Source organism: Heloderma suspectum, chromosome 6 (genome assembly GCF_057233095.1).
Source record: "Heloderma suspectum isolate Gila_16-S chromosome 6, 16-S_ref, whole genome shotgun sequence".
Taxonomy (NCBI): Eukaryota; Metazoa; Chordata; class Lepidosauria; order Squamata; family Helodermatidae; genus Heloderma; species Heloderma suspectum.
This window is the reverse complement of record NC_139463.1, coordinates 45,674,858-45,688,120: the sequence shown is the minus strand read 5'-3', so window position 1 is coordinate 45,688,120 and position 13,263 is coordinate 45,674,858.

The following is a 13,263-nucleotide window of genomic DNA, read 5'->3' as shown; positions in this document are numbered from 1 at the left end:
CTTTTGGCATCCCTTTGACTCAAGCAAAAACACCCATGTTTTAAAGCTGTCTCAGCTAGTGCTCACTACCACGTGTTGTGGCAGCGTGTTCCTTAAAGAAACCCTGCGTCGTGTGAAGGATGCTTCCTATGCGTCCTTTTCTCTGTCGCCAATCTCTTTTCGATCACTTTCACTGGATGAACCCAAGGTCTAGGATGAAGAGAGACGAATAAAGACAACTCTCTTGCCTATCCACTCCATCTGCCGTTACTGATCTTCTCCTACAGGGATCTCTAAGCAGCTCTGGAGGAACCCCGATGGCTGCTTTCTAAAGAGAGGGGTGCTGAGCCTCGTCCTCGCCTGCAAGACATCTCCCCCTCCCAGCTGATCCCAAATGCGTGGCTCTTGGCCCGGATTCTCATGCGACAAAAAGGCCATAGTTAAATATTCCGAAGCATTCTTCCTCTTTAGTAGGTTCACAGGGTGCGTAAGTGAGGCCTGGCACGCAAAGGAGGGTCCCAAGGGTGCATGGCAGATGAACCCTGTCACGCAGCAGGGGAGGGCTCCTTCCTTCTACTGCAGCAGCAAAGCGCTGTCCCTCACTGAGGGCTTTCCTAGGGCGTGTCTCCACAGTCAATTGGCTGCGAGCTGGCTCCGTTTAGAGGCCGTTTGGAGCACAGGACGTCGTGACCATCCCAGAGCCACCCTGGAGCGTATCACAGAAAAAGCAGATTTCCTGAGACTGCTTCAGTGTGATTGTTTTCCTCAAGTCGGGTTCTCCGTGGTATAGCTGTGGTTTGCCTCAAGCCCCACATTGACCCCGGGTACGCTAGCCCTGCCCAGGAGTGTGCCTTTCACCATGACCCTGGTCGAGGGGTGTTTCCTGTGTGTTTTCTGTCCCTGCACAAACCCATTAGTTTCTCCTCAGAAGTGACTCTCCTTGTGGACAATGAGGCTTGTCCCTTGAATGAGCACTTCAGAATTTACAGATATCTCCCACAAGCGAAATAGCACATTTTAAAGCACGGATTCCCTAAAGGCTGTACAGCACTATGTTGAAGCTGAGATTCTCCGTTGTTTGGTTTATTGCCATTCTGAAGTATCCAATTCACACCTATGTAGCCTCAGGTTAGAAAGGGGCCTGGCTTGCCGTCCTTATCTTTCCCCTGCCTGTCTTTCCCAGCACAACCATATGTGTTTCTACTCAGAAGTAACTCTCATTGTGGTCAATGAGGCCTGTTCCCGAAATGCGCACTCCCAACACTACTGAGATTCCCATGCATTGAAATAACATGTTTCATTAATGTGGAGCTTCGATTGTTTGCAGCATCAGCAGCTTCAGGGGAGGGAGAATACTGTGTTCCTTGAATGGTTGTTGCTCTAAGGAAGTAATTAATGTTTGTGGGGGGGAGAAGGTGAGTGATTTTTGTTGAGACACAGGAGGAAACCTCCAGGATTTTATCAAAGGAGAATGGGGGGGTGGGGAGAGCCTGGATTGGGGGGGGGAGCCTCTCTTATTGGTTGAGCAGCCCTTGCCAGTCAGATGACATTCACTCCAATGCCCCTACCCCACCTGGAAGTAGGTTCTGTGAAGCGACTTGTACTGGTACGGTACACCCATTCGTGGAGCCCTGTGTAGACCAAAGCCAATCCCTAATTTTATTTTTTCCACCTACACTGGAAAATATTCCTGTTCCTTGTTGCACGACAGTACTTGAGTGAGGACCTTTATGCAGATCACAGCCTTGATTGAGGGCGCAATCCCACGCATGTTAAGATAAGGGAGGGGAGTCCTACAACTCCCAGCATTCCCAGCCACCCATGTTGGCTGGGGAATGCTGGGAATTGTAGGACTTCTTTCTGTCTAAACATGCATAGGATTGCACTCAGATTTATTGAAACTGATGACATCAATCAACTCAGACTGCTTTAATCGGTGACACCCCTAACATGTTTACTTGCTGCTTAGTCTAAGCCAGAAGGAAGCTTATCGTTATGCCCACTGATGAGGTTAACCTGCTGAAGGCAAGTAGTAACAGTCTCCCACCCGCAAACTGGGATCAGCCTCACGGAATCCTAGTCAACATGCCACAGTACTACGATCCTCAGACTCTCAGACCAGGCTCTATTGTAACCATAGAATGACCAGAAAGACAGAAAATAATAAATATAACATACTTTTATTATGTCACTACAGAAACAACTCTGTGATTAGCCTAATATAAACATCTCTATATTGCAAGTCACAGATAATGAATGAATAAATAACTAATAATTAACCAACGACTCTTTAATGCCTGTAACTGTAATATAAAACAGTGCTATCAAATGAAGAAAAGTCATATAAAGATTACCAGTATTAAAAGATATAAGCCATCTGTACACAGGTTGGAATATAAAATTTCTAAAATATAATCAACAAACACAAAAAGATTTCATCTCTGTAATATAGTAAATACACCCCAGAATAAATTAATATAATAGCTGTAAAATAGTAAAGCAGATAGCATTAATATTATATAGTAAGGTAACTTCTATTCCAATCAAGTAGCAATCTCTTTCATCCTTCAGATCTAGGCAGTGAAATTAAAAGACCATTAGCAGGAACCTAATATACAAATGAACACTAGCTACTGATGAGAGAAATATACAAAGAGCTAAGATAAATATGGAATTGCAGAAATGCATATGTAACTATGAATTTATAGGAACAATTTATAAGCCTAATACACACATGGATATAAAAAGGAGCACAACGAGAAAGTACAGCTTTAATTGGGACAGTATTAAAATAAAAAATAGAAAATTCTTTTATGCCTGTGATATAGTAAATAAGCAATCAAATAAAATAATATAACAAGTATAAAACATTAAATCAGCTAGAAATATTTTATAGTGGTAGATAACATACTGAAATCAAATGGGATATTCAAGACAACTCAGGAACTGCTCCAGCCTTCCAATCTAACCAATTACACACACACACATATATATACACCTATATACATTTAACTGCCCTCTGGGTGATGCTGAGGGCAGCCGTGCCGAATGGATATGTCCACTTCTCCCTCCTGCCCCACGGAAAGCTGCCCTCGCCCCGCCGATGTCCAGCGGCTGCCCCCTCCCGCCCCTCTGGGCTTGCCGCTCACCATCTCTCGGATGGGCTGTTGCTCTTCTCTTACAGGCTGCGAGACCTCCAGGCCACCAGGGGGTGTCCTCTACGGGTTGGACATGTCCTCCTTGTGCGGTGGAGAGGCAGGAAGGAGGGTCGTCCCCAGAGGCTGGCTTGTCGCCAGAGAGGATGTGCCCATGCTGCTTGGCTTCCGAAGGTTTTCTGCTGGACCGGCTGGCCTGGTGGGGAGACTGGGTGTTCTGCCCGCCACGCTGGCCTGCCCTCTCCACCCGCCGGCGTGGGGAAACTGAGCTGATGGTGGCTTTGGCTGAGAGGGATGCGCCACTGCCGGGTGAAGCATAGTTCTCAGCACTGGCTTCCACACAGATTGTGGCAGTGGTTGAGGCAAGGAGGTTGCTTGTTGCCCAGTCACTGAGCAAGGCGGTGGCTTCGCCTATGAACTGGGCAGCGGCTTGGAAACTATGCTCGGCAGTGGCTTGGGCCAAGGGGTCGGCACTGGCTTCGGCCCAGAGGTCGGCACTGGCTTCGGAAAGGAGATCTCCACCACTCTTGGCAACGTTGTCTGCCCTGGCTGTGGCAAAGCGGTCGGTGCTGGCCTGGGCACGCAAGCCTGCACTCGCCTCGGCAAAGAGCTTGGCAGGGGCTTCAGCAGGGAGCTTGGTGGTGGCCGTGGCAAAGAGCTCGGTGGTGGCTGTGGCAAAGAGCTCGGTGGCGGGCCTGGCAGTGAGGCTGGACATGGCTTTGGCAGTGAGCACGATAGTGGCCTTGGCAGAGGCGCAGGCACAGCTCTTCCCGGCGTGGCCAGCAACGTCTGGGGAACGGCGCGGGGAGAAGGAACTGGAGGGAGCTTCTGCGGAGGCAGGGATGGAGCTCTGCTCTGCCCCAGTGGGGAGAAGCCCTGCACAGACTCCGCTACGGGCAAAGCCAGGTTGCGCCTGGGGACGTGCTTCCAGGCTTCCTCTGGCTCCGGCTTGGCGCCTCTCTTTTTCCCCCTCGCCCCAGGGAGACTGGCCTTCACCCTTGCCTGGTCTTTGCCTTGATATTTACACTGATGTTCTTCAGAGCCCTGATCCCTCGGGGTGCGCTGGGGCCAAGAGGCATCCTCAGCCACCCCGGCAGTCTTCATGGGGGCTCTCTCCCCAGGCTCCGCGGTCTTGTGGGGGACTGTTTCTCCCCCCGTCGCCCCAGATGGCACAGGCTCAGATCTTGTCCCCTCATGTTTGTGCCCTTCCTGACTTTCCCCAGGTACCAAAGTGCGTCCCGTTCCCGGATGTCTTGGGGGTCTGGAGTGATCTGGGTCCAGACTTGTGGGGAGCCTTTTTGGGGAAGGTTCTCCTTCGGCTGACTTTGATTTTCTTTTCCCATTAATGGGAGGCTCTGGTGGTGCTTTCGCAGGTGGCTCCTGCGAGGTCCGGGCTCTGGAGGGATCCTGGGGAGTTTGCCCACGTCTTTGGACTGAGGATCAGGGCATTTTCTCTTCTGGCTAAGACCTGATCTTTTCTCCCAGGAAAACAAATCCACCGGGGCTGCCCCGGCCTTCAGGCACTGTGCTGCTAAGTGCCTATTCACTGTGTCCACCCCTGAAAGAGAGAGAAAAAGTGGAGCCCATGATTACAGGACAAGGAACCTTTGCTACTTTGCGGGCAGAACATGAGAGCAATTCTCCGATTCCCATAATTCAGAGGGGGCTCCACCTGCCCCTCGTCCAGTGTGGAAGGAGTTTCCTCCGCTGCCTATACCAAGAAGAAACATGGGAGGATCTGCCTCCCATCACCTCAGAGCATTCCTCCAAAAGGCAACTCTCCCAACCCTCTATAGGTGGTGTGACATGGGGGGAGTCGCTGGTTCCAGGGCTAAGCAGGGCGTTGGGGGGGTGGGGGGCTTGCAATTGGCATCCAGCGAGCTCCTTTTCACCTCCTTCATGCTGCGTGGGAGGTGGGGGGCCTTGCTGTTTTTAAGGCGGCTGATGGGCTCTCTTCCTATTGGTGCTGTTGGCGGGTCCAGCGCAGGCCGGGAGGGAGTGGGCCTGAGGCTGCAAGGCGGGGAATCGCCCAGGCCAGGTTGAGAGCAGGAGGGTTGTTCCTCTCGCCTGTACTGATCCCATTTACGCCTTGGGTGTCCTCATTTCTGGAGAGGGGGGCAATTTTCATACCTGACATGAAAAAAGGGAAACACACTCCAGACTGGGCGAGAGAGCAAAGCAGCACGAGACCCGTGAACCCACAGGGTCCAACTGATTGATTCCAGGGGAAATTTGGGACTATGGATCTGGATCTGTGGTCATCACTTAAGGATTTAAAAATACTCTTCCAAAATACAGGGCCTCAGTGTGCTGCATTCCTCAAAGCCCAAGGAATGTGTCACAAGTGGGTAGTGCCCTTTGCGAAAGCGACGGGAAAAGCTCGGGGAGACTGTGCACCAACAGGCATTCCGCAAGCAAGCCCCGCTTGGCAGGTGCATAGAGTCACCCTCTGAATCTTTGGCACACACCATTCAGTGCAGCGTTCTCAGCCGGGACCTGATTTAATTCTTCTGGGTCGTGGAGCTCCAGAGATGTTGGGACATCTGCCAGTTGGTGGGTGTCCGATGCCACTCCCTCGGCTCCTTTGGAATGAAATGAAGAGGAATCAGTGATCTACAACCAAAGGAGATCTTCTGTTCTTCCTTTCCTCTGCGCAAACGAAGGCAGGCGAAGCCTCGTTCTCTTCCCTGGGAGGCCCACCAGCCTAGGACCTCACAGAAAGTAATTAGAACGCAGGTGAAGACTTGCTGCATTTCTTCTTCTCCTTTGCTGGAGTCTGAATTTACTGCTGTTGCATTGGCGGTTTTCTTGTTCAGAATGATCAGTTGCAGCTGATAGCTATTAAGGTGAAAGTGTTTTATTCGTTGCATGAAATGGCGTGCATTGAATTTAAATGTTTTGTGATTTTAAAAAAGGAGTACCTTGTATTAAGTAAGCATTCAACATGGGCAGGTAATGGAGCAACCTCCCAGTATTCATGGGCCCCACGGTCTTATTAGGCTCACGCAAAACGTCCCTTCATCTCACTGGGGATGTGCACGCCGTCTTCCTGGGGGTGGGGCTCCATGGCCAGGACTCCCTCCCCCTCAGCCTCCCTTCATGTTGCCTCATGTTAGTAGAGCTGCCTTTGGCCTCTGCGGAAACCTGCATCCTTGGCCATCTCGCAATATTGGCTGATGGTGCTGATGGTCCAAAGGGCCATGCTCTCCATGATGGGTCTTGTGCTTCCTGGCACTTTCTCTCCAAGGAGCGTAAAGAGCTCAAGCGTGGAGAGCCAGCAGCCAAGCAGCTCCATGATTGTTCTCGTACAACCTACATTCCGCAGGCTCAAGCAAGTTTTCCTTGACTTGGGAAGACTCACAGTGCTAAAGAGTGAGGTCCCCATACTATTCGACTAAAAGCCCCCATCCCGAGAGTTGGGTCATTAACTCTTGCATTCCCCTAGTGTCTGTGCCGTGATGCATGACAATGTTTAAAGGACGTGGAACTTAGAAAACTGCTGCCAGACTTGTGTCCCATGTCAGATGATTTGTTAGGACTCTCCAACTGAGATGAAACCCATTTCAGTCAAAGACCCTCTGGCTTCATAATGCGGGTACTAAATTCCACTCCATGTGCAATGAGGGATGTTACATCTTTCAATTAGGAGTGTACGAAAGTCACTTACCTGGTCTCGCAGCTTGCTTCGCGGTGGGGGGGAGGCGCTTCGCTGCTCCCCCCAAAGTTCAGGCCGGGGGGGGGAGGCTTCCTGCCTCGCCAGGCCGAAATTCAGGCCGGGGGGGAGGCTTCCCGCCTCGCCCGGCCAAAATTCAGGCCGGGGAGGAGGCGCCTCGCCTCGCCCGGCCGCGAAATAAAAAGTAAAAAAAAAAAAACAACGCCCCCGTGATAGGCTACGTGACGATTTACGTAGCTTATCACGGCTAGATCTGCAAAGTCAGCCGTGATAGGCTACGTTAATCGTCACGTAGCCTATCACGGGTGACTTAAAAAAAAAAAAAAGCGCGTACGCAAATGGCGGCCCCCATAGGGAGCTGCCATTCGCGTTCCTTTTTTGGTTGCTGTAGTCTATGTAAATCTTTACGTAGACTACAGCGACCAAATAAGGAACGCGAATGGTGGCTCCCTATGGGGGCCACCATTAGCCATACGCGCTTTTTATTTTTTTTTTAAGTCACCCGTGATAGGCTACGTGACGATTTACGTAGCATATCATGGCTGACTTTGCAAATCTAGCCGTGATAGGCTACGTTAATCGTTACGTAGCCTATCATGGGGGCGCTGTTTTTTTTTTACTTTTCTTGGAATGGCGGCGGTGGCAGCCGGTCGAAAGACCGGCTGCCGCCCCCGCCCCTGTCGAAGCCCTGCCGAACCGCCGCTGCGACCCGCCATTGGGAGCGACATTTGGGAAAGGTAAGTTGCATCCCGGGGGGGTGCGGGGTGCGGGGGGGGTGCGGAGAATTTCTCCCCGAAACTACTTCGGGGGGCCGAATACATTGGCACTCGGCCCCCCGAAGTTTCGGTGAGAAATTCTCCCCCATCCCTACTTTCAGTGCAGGATGGGCACATGGCACTCAAAGACAAGATTCTGTGGTTGGGTCTTCTTAGCTTTTTTGCATTCATTAATGAAAAAACATGCCCTGCCGATGACCACTGAGGCCTCGGGACAGGCTGCGGACCATCTACTGAATAACGTCTCTCATACAAAACCCAATCAATGAAAACCCATAATGAGAGCCACAGTACTAGAATATTCTTCCATGACACTGACCAAAGAACCCACATCGCTCCCTCCAAAAAGTCCTCCTGAGCTGCTTTGAGAGCCACAAGATCCATTTGTGATCCATTCAGACAACTACGGGTGTCCAGCAGATAACTATGGAAGGCGGAAAGACTCATCCCATGTGGCAACTGCCTAGTCTCAGGTGACCCTCTGGCATATGGGTGATGTAACTGGTGTAGGGGACGGTTAAGGGCATGCAGGCAGGGAGGAGGGACACAGACCAGGTGAGATTTAGTGCAAGATGACGGCAGCGGAAGAAAGAGCAAGTGGTCTGCAGCACAGCGAGGTGCACCTCATCAGGAGCTCTTGACTGGCCAAGGCCCTTCTCCAGCTACCTTTTTGCAGGAACTGGTGGAAAGCCGGGAGCAAAGCAAAGATGAAGTGGTCAGGAGCAACGCCTGGTCCCAGGAGGGGATCTCCACTAGGGACCCTTCTGTGTGGAAGTCAGCACTATGGCGGGACCTAAGCCCCCTTCCCTCTCCTCAGCACCCGTAGTCTCCTCCTCAGCCCTCGGCTCCTCCGTCTTCCACCCCCAGAGCAGCCGCCATGCCTCGCTACTCAATCGTCCCTGGCCAACCCCTCAGCTTCCTCCCCGTGTTCCCAGCCTGCTGCCTGTCCCCACTCCCTGCCTGCGTCCCTGGCGGGCTGGCCATGGCAGCAGCAGCAGCAGCAGGCGGGGGGCCGATGCCGCCTTGGTCTGTCGCTCGTGCTGACGCGTGGGGTTTGCTGTGTGGGGGAGAGGGATTCTAGTGGGCTTGATGTGCAGGCGGTAGAATGGGATCATGCGGTGAAATGTTTTCACCTGCTGTTTGTTTGCACATCCAGTTTGTCCTTCAAGGCTCAGGAGGGGGTCTGGGTTTGGACCCAACCCCTCTGGTGGACGGTAGGATCCTAGGTGTGTTTACTCAGAAGTAAGTCCTAATGTGTTCAGTGGAGGTTATGCTGGAGGGACTAGGGCCATGAGTCACTGAACCTGAACTCGAAGGGCTAATATGTACCTGAGCAAGGTGGGAGGGGTTCCCTGAGAGGTCCTCCTGCCTTCTCCTGGTCTTCTCCCTCTCCCTTCCCATCTTCTTCCTCCTTCCTCCTGCAAGTGATGCTGACCATGGGGCTGATTTCAGCCAGCTTACCTTGAGACGTGAGTTGGTTATGACTCCAGTAAAAACACATCTGTTACACTTACCGTGAGCTGTTTTCCCCTGACTTCTCCCGGAGCAAATCCAAGAGGTATGGGTTAGCTGCAGGCTCCCTGTTGATGGGCAGAGCTTTCACAGTTTTCAAGCCCAGTCCAGGGACTTGCAAGTCTAGAAGGAACCCACTCCGACAGGAGATGAAAGAGCAACCCAAAGCAGAGCCCGATGTCCTGCTCCCTGCTCACCATCGAGGGAACAGCCCACATCAGGAGACAGAGACTACAGCGAAGGGCACAGTCAGAAAACCCTGAACCTTCAATGAGAAACGTAGATAGCAGCAAAGGTGATGACCAAGAGAAAAAACGGGGCATGAGCCATGCATGAAATGGAACATATCCACCCAAGGGGAACAGTATTCACGATCCCTCCAGGAACAGCCTGGAGAGGTCTTGGCCAAAGGCCGCCTCTGCACCAGCCCTCCCCTGGATACTGTCGTGGGAAAAGAAGGAGTGTAGTGGGACTGCAGGGCTATCCTACTTGTCCATTCAGAAGTAAGTACCATTGTGTTCAATGGGATTTACTCCCAGATAAGTGTGTATAGGATTGCAGCCTTAAAGGAGTTGTGGGTCACCATGGACTAAGTTCCATTTATTTTCACGGGGCATTGCTTCACACCTGGTTGCAATAGCTCTTCATAATGATAATAATTAATAATTAATATGCAGTGATTATGTTATTTTTAGTATTAGTATTATTTAGGGATGTCAGAGAATTTCTCCACGAATCCTGGGGAGGCCGAATGCCAGCGCATTCGGCCCCCCAAAATTGGTGGAGAAATGGTCAGCCCCCCCGCCCCCCCCGGGATGGGACTTACCTTGTTCCAATGTCCATGGCGGCGGCGGCTCTGATGGCGGTTCGGCGGTGGTGGCAGCCAGTGTTCTGACCGGCTGCTGCCGCTGCCATTTCCAAGTAAAAACAAACAAACAAACAAACGTGATAGGCTACATAAAGATTTACGTAGCTTATCATGGCTAGTTTTTAAAAAAACACCGTGAAAAAGGAAAAGCCACAAGAAGAGGAGCGAGATCATAGAACACAGGGAAGACTCAGATCGGGGGGGGGGAGGGGGAAGCACGTGTAAGGGGAGTCTGTTTTGGTCGTGCCTTTGAATCGGAAGCAGAAAGCCCCGTTTTGAATGCGGGATTTTAGGCTGGTGTAAAGATGCTCAGTGACTCACTCTGCCTGGTAGAAAACTCATCCTCCCAGGCGCCCTTCGTCTGTCTGTCCAACAATGAGTGACCTTCACCTTGACCTCCAGAGAGGAAGGCCTGGTCTGAGATGCCGAGATGCTTCAAACATAGTCACGTGAAGTCCCTTTTGGCTCTCGCTGGACTGGTGGACTAACTCATTCTGCCTTCATTTTTCTGGAGTGCTACGTTTGTGAACGCGAATAGTAGGCACCAAGTGTGGCAAGGTCCTGTTGCTGGCATTCATATTACCTTTCTTCCTGGTATCCTTTTGATTCCTGTGTTGCAGTAAATTGGGGGGGGGGGCTAATAAGGAAATAGCATTGTGTGGTGTATGTGCCATGAATGGGAAAGTCCCGAGTTCACATTTCACCGTTGCCATAGACTCCCTAGATATCCCTCGGTAAGCCTCTGGGAAGTTAATTTTCCAGATCCATTTCTACATTCTAGGGCAGTCCGAGGTTCATTGTGCCTAGTAGAGGGTGAGGCTATCAATGGCATTTAGTCATGATGACCCTATACTGCCTTCAGGATCAGAGCCAGTTGCCCCTCAATACCGGTGCTGAGGAACAATGAGGGAGCTTATGTGCCAAGTCCTGCTGCTTGTGAGTTTCTCAGAGGCATCTGGCTGGCTCCTGCAGGAACAGAGCGCTGGACCAGAGAGGCCTCTGGCCTGATCTAGCACAGCTCTTCACATGGTCTTATGAGCTGGCAGGAGAAAACCAGCTGTCAACTGGATAGAGAAGTTATATAGAGACTGTGTTTGAAAAATAAAAATAAATCATGATGTCATATTAAGTTCAAGAGATGTATTATTTATCTAGTACAATCAATGTGTGTGTCATGTTTAGAGAGTAACAAACAAGACTAGTCCCTGCCCCAAGGAGCTCACAATCTCCAATTTGATACAAGAGAGAGCCACAGATGGGGGCTCTGGAAATGAGGAATTATGATGAGCAAGTGCCGTTACACCTAGCTGGACTTTTTTCTGCTGAGGACCAAGGGGGAACGTCAGAGATTCTGTGGAAGAGGTGGATTTGAAGAAAGGATTAGGGGGAAAGAACTGGAAGGAAGCATAGTGTCCAGATCATGGGAAGTCATAGTTCTGCTCCATTCTGCACTGGTCAGGCCACATTTGGAGTACTGTGTTCAGTTCTGAGGATAACATTTTAAGAAGGGAATTGACCGAGTGGGGCATGTCCAGAGGAGGGCGGCCAATACGGTGAAGGGTCAGGAAAGCAACTTCCAAGAGGAATGGTTGAAAGGATTCAGTATGCTTATCCTGGAGAAGAGAAAACAAAGGGGAGACATTATCACACTCTTCAGATACCTGAAAGGTTGTCATGGAGGCAAGGGAGCAGAGTTGTCCTCTGTTGGTTCAGAGGGCAGGAGTACAACCAATGGGTGGAAATGGAGGTATTTCAGGTAAACATTAGGAGAAATGTCTTACCAGTAGGAAGTGTTTGAGATGGTCTCTTTCGCTGGAGTTATTTAAGCGGAGCCTGGATGCTGCTGCTTCATCCTGCATTGCAGGTCCTTCACTGAGCAAGGGGCTGGGCTAGATGGCTCCTGAGATGCCTTCCAACATGATGTTCCTGTGGAAGTGGTGGCCTTGCACAGGTGTTCTGGAAGGGCGTCCCAGGCATCAAGGGCAGCAAAAGAGAAGGGATGGACCCCTCACACCCCTCAGCAAGGAGTTCTTCTAGAAGGAAGCTCTTGTTCAGCCTTCCCCCAACTCGAGCCCTCCAGAAGTTTTAGATATCCATTCCCATCAGCCCAGCCCATTGGCCTGGCATGGCTAGTGATCAGGAATTCTGGGAGTGGTGGTCCAAAACATCTGGAGCACACCAGGTTGGGCAAGGCTGTCTGATTTCCAGAGGCAGCTCTCTGTCCATGCACCTTCTGAAGCAGAGGTGAAGGCACTGAGCACGTGCAGGGCTGGGTGTCACCCGGCCACCTTGCCAGTGGCCCTCCTTGGCCAAGTAGAAGCCTTGGGTGCCTCCAGACGAGGCGTTCATGGTACAATCACCCTGCCCCTTTCATGGAATTTGTGGGGCTGGGGTCCAGACATTGTCTTTCACTTGTAACCCGCCTGTGTTTTCCCATCGCTTCGTCCTCTTTTTTCTTCCCACAAAAAATTCATTACGGGGGGAAAGATGGAATTCCTGAGCAACGCCTTTGGCTTGGTCCATCTGTCTGGAAGCACCTTTGAGCTCTGCCGGAAGACATTTCCTTGGAGCTGATTGGATGAGATAGTGCCAAAACATTACTACACACGTAATTCTTACTTCTGGGTAGACATGCATGGAACCGAGCTGTGCTCTGCTTGGAGAGAATATATCCAAACTGATCAGGAGTGTGTGTGTGTGTGTGTGTGTGTGTACCCGTGCACATGTGTGCACAGCCCCCAGCACACCTGAGATGCGACCCTCAGGGCCGGACGGGTTGTGCACCCCTACTTTACTGTCACAGGCACCTAAGCTATAGGTCTGAGATGCAAACGTAGTGGCTGCCTTCCAAAGCCATCTCTGTGCTCTCTGGAACCGCTTCAGACATGTGAAATCGTCCTTCTCAGCCTCAGGTAGCTAATACAGGAACTTTGACAACTTAGGACGTCGGAGTGGGAGGGGGGTGGGACACTGTGCGGCACATAGGAAACCGTCTTTTTGCAGTACCCGTGCCAGGTATGAGGCGGGGGGGAGGGGGGAGAGGGGGGTTTCTGGGAACAGCATCCTGAAGCAGAAACAGCTTACACAGTGCAGTTGCTGGTTGAATGAATTGGGTCTGAGGAGACGACTAGCAACCGTACTGGGCTTCGTGTGGGTTGGAAGAGCCCTTCATTTGATACAGCGAAGCCCTCAAGCAAACTGACACAGCTGTCGGAGTTGGACACGTTCTGCCCGCCCCGTCGGAGCGAAGCCACGGGCGGTGGCACCCCTAGGCAGAGTCCCTGGCATGGTACCCCTCCA